This window comes from Colobus angolensis, unplaced genomic scaffold (genome assembly GCF_000951035.1).
Source record: "Colobus angolensis palliatus isolate OR3802 unplaced genomic scaffold, Cang.pa_1.0 Scaffold77, whole genome shotgun sequence".
Lineage (NCBI taxonomy): Eukaryota > Metazoa > Chordata > Mammalia > Primates > Cercopithecidae > Colobus > Colobus angolensis.
In genome coordinates, this window is record NW_012121487.1 from 3105992 (window position 1) to 3112683 (window position 6692).

Sequence of the window (6692 nt, forward strand, 5' to 3'; positions counted from 1 at the left end):
AACCTGCCACTGTGCCTGGCTAATTTTTGTATTTTTGTAGAGATGGGGGTTTCACAATATTGCCCAGGCTGGTCTTGAACTCCGTACTTCAGGTGATCTACCCACTTCAGCCTCCCAAAGTGCTGGGATTACAAGCATGAGTCACCACACCAGGCCAAGTGGCTAGCTTTGAAAGAAATCTGGCAACATTATTTTTACCCACCTCATTTCCTACCTCCCTGACCCCAGCCAAAGAAATGAAGCAGCTTCCAAAAGAAATGAGATAGGGGTCCCAAAGAAGTTCAGTGTATCCTTTCTGCTCCCTCTGTTAGCTTAGACCCCTGAATGAGGTGATGGGCACAGGCAGGTCTCTGGTTATGTTTGCTGCCAGCGAACACTGAACATGGGGGAGGAACTGCTGACAGCAACCAAACAGCCAGGTGTTGTTGCCTGGAGGCAATGCTGGCTGGCCCTTTCGCAGCCTGAGAAGCTTTGAGTCTGGCTCTGGGATCCTAAATCTAGCGAGGTGGCCAATATTGGAGAAGACCCAAGAGAATCAGATAATAAAGACTGAGGAGGAAAGGAGAGGCCAAATGACATGTTGTACTAGCTCTCCTCCAAATCTCCTGGCCCTGGGGGTGGAACACAGGGTCACAAAAACTCTTTGATGGTTCAAAATTTAACCTAACATTTCTTCTCCTGCAGAAAGTAAACCATTAATCCAACAGTGCCCTGAAAAGAAGGCTAAAGCAGAGCTTCTCTCCGCCTCAGATAAAGAAGGCTCCAGGAGCTACAATTCCTTCCCATGTGCTCCCTGGATACCCCATTCCAAGACAGGAGCACCCAAGTCTCTGATACCTTCCTGCTTCACCCAACCGCCTGACTTGGCTGAACGCTGGTGTCCTGGAACTCATTCTCCTTCTCTGACCTTCCTGTCCACTGTCAGAGAGTAGTGCCACAATTCCAAAAATGAAAGCAAAGTAAAAGATATAGAGGATCCATTCATTCAGCAAAGATTATTTTAGCACCTTCTAAGTGTCAGCACAGAGAAGAGGACCCAGAAGAGTCTATGCACAAATACAATGGTGGGCCCTGGCTACCATCCCTTAGTGGGGCAGAGGTCAGTATGGGCAAAAGCCATCTGTCGTATCAGCTTCCGGGTTGTCTCCTGAGAGGCATTATCATCTGTACTTAGTTCTGGAATTTCAAGGCGTCCCCAGCCCCCTAACCTAACCACACACCCCTCTACAAGTCAGCCACAGGCATCTCAGACACTCTCCCTAAATCATCCCCATGTCCTTGATGTACTAGGTTCATAAGTCAGTCAGGAATTTTGCTGCTCTGGGCTTCCAAGTGTGACCACCTTTTTTTTATTTTTTTAATTGGTTAGTAAACTGAATTTAGGGACCCTGCCCTCTTCCTTTCTGCTGCACCTGTAGCTGTATGCTTATTCTACCAGGGGCTTGGGACCCAGACTAACCCTTTATTTGTGGAGGGATAGAGAAGAAAAGGGTCAAGACCAACCAGTCCTCTTCTACCTCCTGCCAGTTTCCTGGCATGTGTTCTGGGTGCCATGCCAGACACGTGGGGCAAGAGAGGGTCTGAGGGCAAGGACCCAGGAAAGGGAAGAGGGAAACTCACCAGACCTGGGAGATATCCCAAAGCTGGGAGACCTGTTTCTGCCCTCAGGTGGTGACTTCAGTGTGGGAAAAAGTCCTGCTTCAGGTGGCCCCTTTAAGAACCAGTCCAGCACCTTGGTGGGGGTCCCCTCTCTCTTGGTCCTTTTAAGGGAGCTGCTCATGGTCCAGAAGTTTGCATAAGGGGGAACTCATTCCAATCCAGACCAGCTGCCTCTTCATCCACTGCAGCCCTTCCCTTCCCCGCCCTACTTCAAACATCCTAAACAGTGCTGTGCCCAGGCCCTTAACTCTTTCAGTGCCACTACTGATCCCAAGGACTCCTGGGTCCCTCTGTCTTCAGCATTCCCTGAACACAGGGCGCCTACAGAATTCAGACTTGTGTGGAAACAGGTACAAGAAGCCATGCTGGGGTCACCCTGAGGAGAGAGTATATGGGAACCTGACACCCCAGGGAACGTTCACCCTTTCTCCAACAGGGTCAGGGAGAAACTGGGGAGGGGAGAAAGCGGACAGCTCCAGGAAAGACACAGCTGCAGCTGGAAACCCACTTCACAGCAGGGTCCTCAGCGGGGTCAGTGGTGTCCTTTGCCCTCTCAAATTAGGCTTCAAAACTGATTGTTGGCCGGGCATGGTGGCTCATGCCTATAATCCCAGCACTTTGGGAGGCCGAAGCGGGCTGATCACTTGAGGTCGGGAGTTAGAGACCAGCTTGGACAACATGGAGAAACCCCGTTTCTACTAAAAATACAAAAATTAGCCAGGCGTGGTGGTGCACACCTGTAATCCCAGCTACTCAGGAGGTTGAGGCAGGAAAATCGCTTGAACCCAGGATGCAGAGGTTACAGCCAGCCAAAATCACGCCACTGTAATCCAGCCTGGGCAAAAGAGCGAGATTCCATCTCAAAACAAACAAACAAACAAACAATAAAAAAACCCTGATTGTCGGTCCCTTTAAGAGGCAGGTTACAGCGATGGAGGAGGAAAGATTGTTTTTTTTTTGTGATGAAAGTACAGGGTGGAGCGGTTACAAGGGCAGCTGCACTGAGAAGGGCCCTAGTGTCAGCACCAGGAACAAGGGTGACCAAGGAACTCAGCATATCCGGGGCTCATGGCTTGTTGTGGATAGCAGGAGGCAGGATATTTGACCAGCTCCCCCACTCTCTTCCCAGATAACAGCTTCTGGGGCGGGGCAGGGGCTGACTCACCTTCACTGCTTTCCCTGGGGCAGAGGACAGCTGGGGCTGACGTCGGACTTCCTGAGGTAACAGAGAGCCCTCTTTGCCTCCTGTGGGCTAGTAGAAAGGGCATGTTAGAGCTGGAAGATCTTGGCTGCCTCTGCCAAGTCACTAGTTACAGGACCTTGTGTCACCTATTTAGCCTCATCCCCTCATCTGTAAAATGCAGATGTTAAATGAGACATGTGCGAACAGTGGAACATACATGCTGAGTCCATAATAAATAAATATGCTAGCTGCCACTGGTGGGCAACCTTGGACAAGCCGCTTCACCCTGTGTCTTTCCTGATCTATTAAATGAGAGCATCAAATTAGGTAATCTATGGTCTATCCTTACTCAAAAATTCTCTCTGTCGGTGAGTGGAAGAGAGCAGCTGCTGCCGGATGTAGAACTGTGTGTGCCCTTCCCCACCTGGCTGGATCTCACCCACACGATGAGAAAGTGACAGTGGTTGTTCCTCATGTTCCTCACTGCATAAGAACGAAGGGGCAATACCTGCCCTATCAGACCGGTGAGGGGTCCTCAAAAATCCTCTAAACAATTTCATGATTGTGCAGATGAGGAAACAGGCTCCAAGAGGCAGAGTTATTTTATATATACTTTATATATATATTAATTTTTCTTCTCCATTGAGATAGGGTCTCACTCTGTCACCCAGGCTGGAGTGCTGTGGCATGATCATGGCTCACTGAAGCCTTGAACTCCCAGGCTCAAGCAGTCCTCTTGCCTCAGCCTCCTGAGTAGAAGGGGGCATGATTTACCCAAGGTCATACAGCCAGTGAGTGGTGGAGTTGGGGTTGGGACCCAGTACTCCTGCCTCTGGCATATGCTGCTTCCCCTACTCTTAGCTGCTCTCTCAAGGGACTAAGCCTTGGTAACTGCTCATCCTTTCACTGAATCGCTCCATTACTTCCAGTTTTCTAGAAATTATTATTATTTTTTTTTTGAGATGGAGTTTTGCTTTTTTGTCCAGGCTGGAGTGTAATGGCACAATCTCGGCTCACTGCAACCTCTGCCCACCCGGTTCAAGTGATTCTCCTGCCTCAGCCTCCTGAGTAGCTGAGATTATAGGTGTTCGCCACGACGCCCAGCTACTTTTTGTATTTTTAGTAGAGACAGGGTTTTGCCATTTTGACCAGGCTGGTCTTGAACCCCTGACCTCAAGTGATCCACCCACCTCGGCCTCCCAAAGTGCTGAGATTACAGGCATGTGCCACTGCGCCCAGCCTGTAGAAATTCTTATACCCGTTTCCCACTTACTTTCTTCGAGTGCCAAAGTCGAGTACAGGAAGGGGGCGGAAATCAAGGCACCTGGCTCCTCCTGGTACCAGGGTGGGGTGTGTGGGTGAGCTGATGCCAGCTGAAAGTCTGCACAATGAGGGAGGGCTGGAGGGCTGGTCTCCAGGAGTGGGGGCGCCTGGAACATGCTGGCGGCTGACCTACTGTCTGTATTGCCTTTTAGGGAGGAGCCTCAGTTTGGGTACCCAGCCTCCAGGAAGGATGTGGGATCAGTGCTTACTTTCCTCTCCCCTCACAGATCTGCACACAATCCTGAGATCAAGGTTCATACCTCCCTAGGGTGGTTTTCAGTTAGAGCGGAGGAGTGTTGTCTGCCACTCATCCTCCTATTAAATTACCTCAAGAAGTTAAGAGGGCTCAATCCTAAAGCCAACTATTCCAGCTAAGACTTTCTGTCTACAGATTTTAGAGGCTCTTATATTCTCCAACACCACTACTTAAGGGAGGTTCACATTCCATCCTGACTCCAAGAAAGTTGATCTCTTAGATGAGGTATCTAGCTGTGGCCTTTTTTCAAGGTGCCTGTGACACCAACTGTCTTCACAATGCTTCTCTTGTCATCTGTGTCAGGCCTGGGTTTCCCTCCTAGTCGCCTTCTCCATGACAAGGGCCAGGACACAAAGTGCTGAGTTTTGTAAGGAAAAGGTACAATAAAGATGCCCCCAGCTTTTGGGAAAGGAGCACCTCTCAGAGTTCAGATTAAGGAAGGAATCTTACACAGACAGTTCCCGACCTAAGATTTGACTAAGATTTTAGACTTCACAAGAGTGTGAGAGCCATACACATTCAGTAGAAACCCTTTTCCAAGTACCATAAAACCATTCTGTTTTTCACTTTCAGTACAGTAGTCAATAAATTACATGAGATATTCAACACTTTATTATAAAATAGGCTTTGCGGGCCAGGCACAGTGGCTCATGCCTGTAATCCCAACACTTTGGGAGGCTGAGGTGGGTGGATCATTTGAGCTCAGGAGTTCAAGACCAGCCTGGCCAACATGGTGAACCCCAATCTCTACTAAAAAATACAAAAATTAGCCGGCGTGGTGGTGCGTGCCTGTAGTCCCAGCTACTCAGGAGGCTGAGGCAGAATTGCTTGAACCTGGGAAGCGGAGGTTGCAGTGACCTGAGATTGGGCCACTGCACTCCAGCCTGGGCAAGAGTGAGATTCTGTCTCGGAAAAAAAAATAATAAAATACAAAAATTAGCTGGGCATGCGGCGGGCACCTGTAATCCCAGCTACTAGGGAGGCTGAGGCACGAGAATCACTTGAACCCAGGAGGCGAAGGTTGCAGTGAGCTCTGGCAGGGAAGAAGTGCCTGGATCCCTTGAGTTGGGCTCTAAGCATGACCTATAGAAAGGCAGTGACTTTTGCTGCTGCAGCAGTGGGGAGAAGCCACTCTGAGCTGACTCTCTCCAACCCAGATATGCTGATTTCTTCCTTAATCTGAACTCTGAGAGGTGCTCCTTTCCCAAAAGCTGGGGGCGTCTTTATTGTACCTTTCCCTTACAAAACTCAGCACTTTGTGTCCTGGCCCTTGTCATGGAGAAGGCGACTAGGAGGGAAACCCAGGCCTGACACAGATGACAAGAGAAGCATTGCGCCACTGCACTCCAGCCTGGGTGACAGAGTGAGACTCCGCCTCAAGAAATAAATAAAAATAATAAAATAGGCTTTGTGTTAGATGATTTTGCCCAACTGTAGGCTAATGTAAGTGTTCTGAGCATGTTTAAGGTAGGCTGGACAAAGTTATGATGTTTGGTATGTTAAGTGTATTAAATGCATTTTCAACTTAAAGCATTTTCAATTTACACCAGGGTTACCTCCTGATATGCATATCATATAAACCTATCAGACATAACCCTATTGGAAGTCAAGGAGCACCTGTATTACCTTCCAGAGTTATGAAGTTTACCCTATTCTCTAAGCCAGAATCCCCCCCGCCCATAGGTTAACTCATTATATTTTTCATGGAGACTACACAGATGGAAAATAGCATTTCCTCCTTCAGAGGATAACACTACATAGTCCTAGAGTGCAAGATGATGTGTATCAGTCTAGCTCCCTTTCCCTTCCCCACACCTGTTCTCAACCCCAAGCCTCTGACTCATTGGCCTTTCCTCCCCATTCTCCTGAGCAAGTCCCAGGTTTCCACCAGGAACACAATGAACAAAAGCAAATATATCCTCCTTGCCTCTAACCTGGCCAGTCCTGGGATGTCCAAGCTGCAGCCCCTGAAAGAGGGATGTGAGCTGGCAGAGGGCTACTCCATTTGGAGCCTCCCGTTGTCTCCATGTTCTTTTCATCCTCCTGGGCCTGGAGGCTCTGATTGCTGGGCTAAGGAAAGGTTAAACCAGTTGGGCAGTGGAGCCGGGGGAGCAGAATCTAAACTGGGAAACTCGGTAGCAGAAACAAAGCCGGCGTTTGTTGGGTTTCCCTCCTGCCTGGGAGGCTGTTTTCAGACCACGGCATTCCTGGGTTGGACAGAGTCAGCTCAGAGTGGCTTCTCCACACTGCTGCAGCAGCAAAAGTCACTGC

At 49.2% G+C, this 6692-nt stretch overlaps 1 long non-coding RNA gene across 1 annotated transcript in view; it reads left to right on the top strand.

The window, feature by feature from the left end:
* The window catches only part of LOC105502053, a 22453-nt gene extending 21486 nt beyond the window's left edge, over positions 1-967 (top strand). The window contains exon 2 of the long non-coding RNA XR_001000275.1: positions 685-967. This is a non-coding gene — a long non-coding RNA (uncharacterized LOC105502053). The remainder of the gene's footprint in view (positions 1-684) is intronic.
* Positions 968-6692: the final 5725 nt, after the last annotated feature.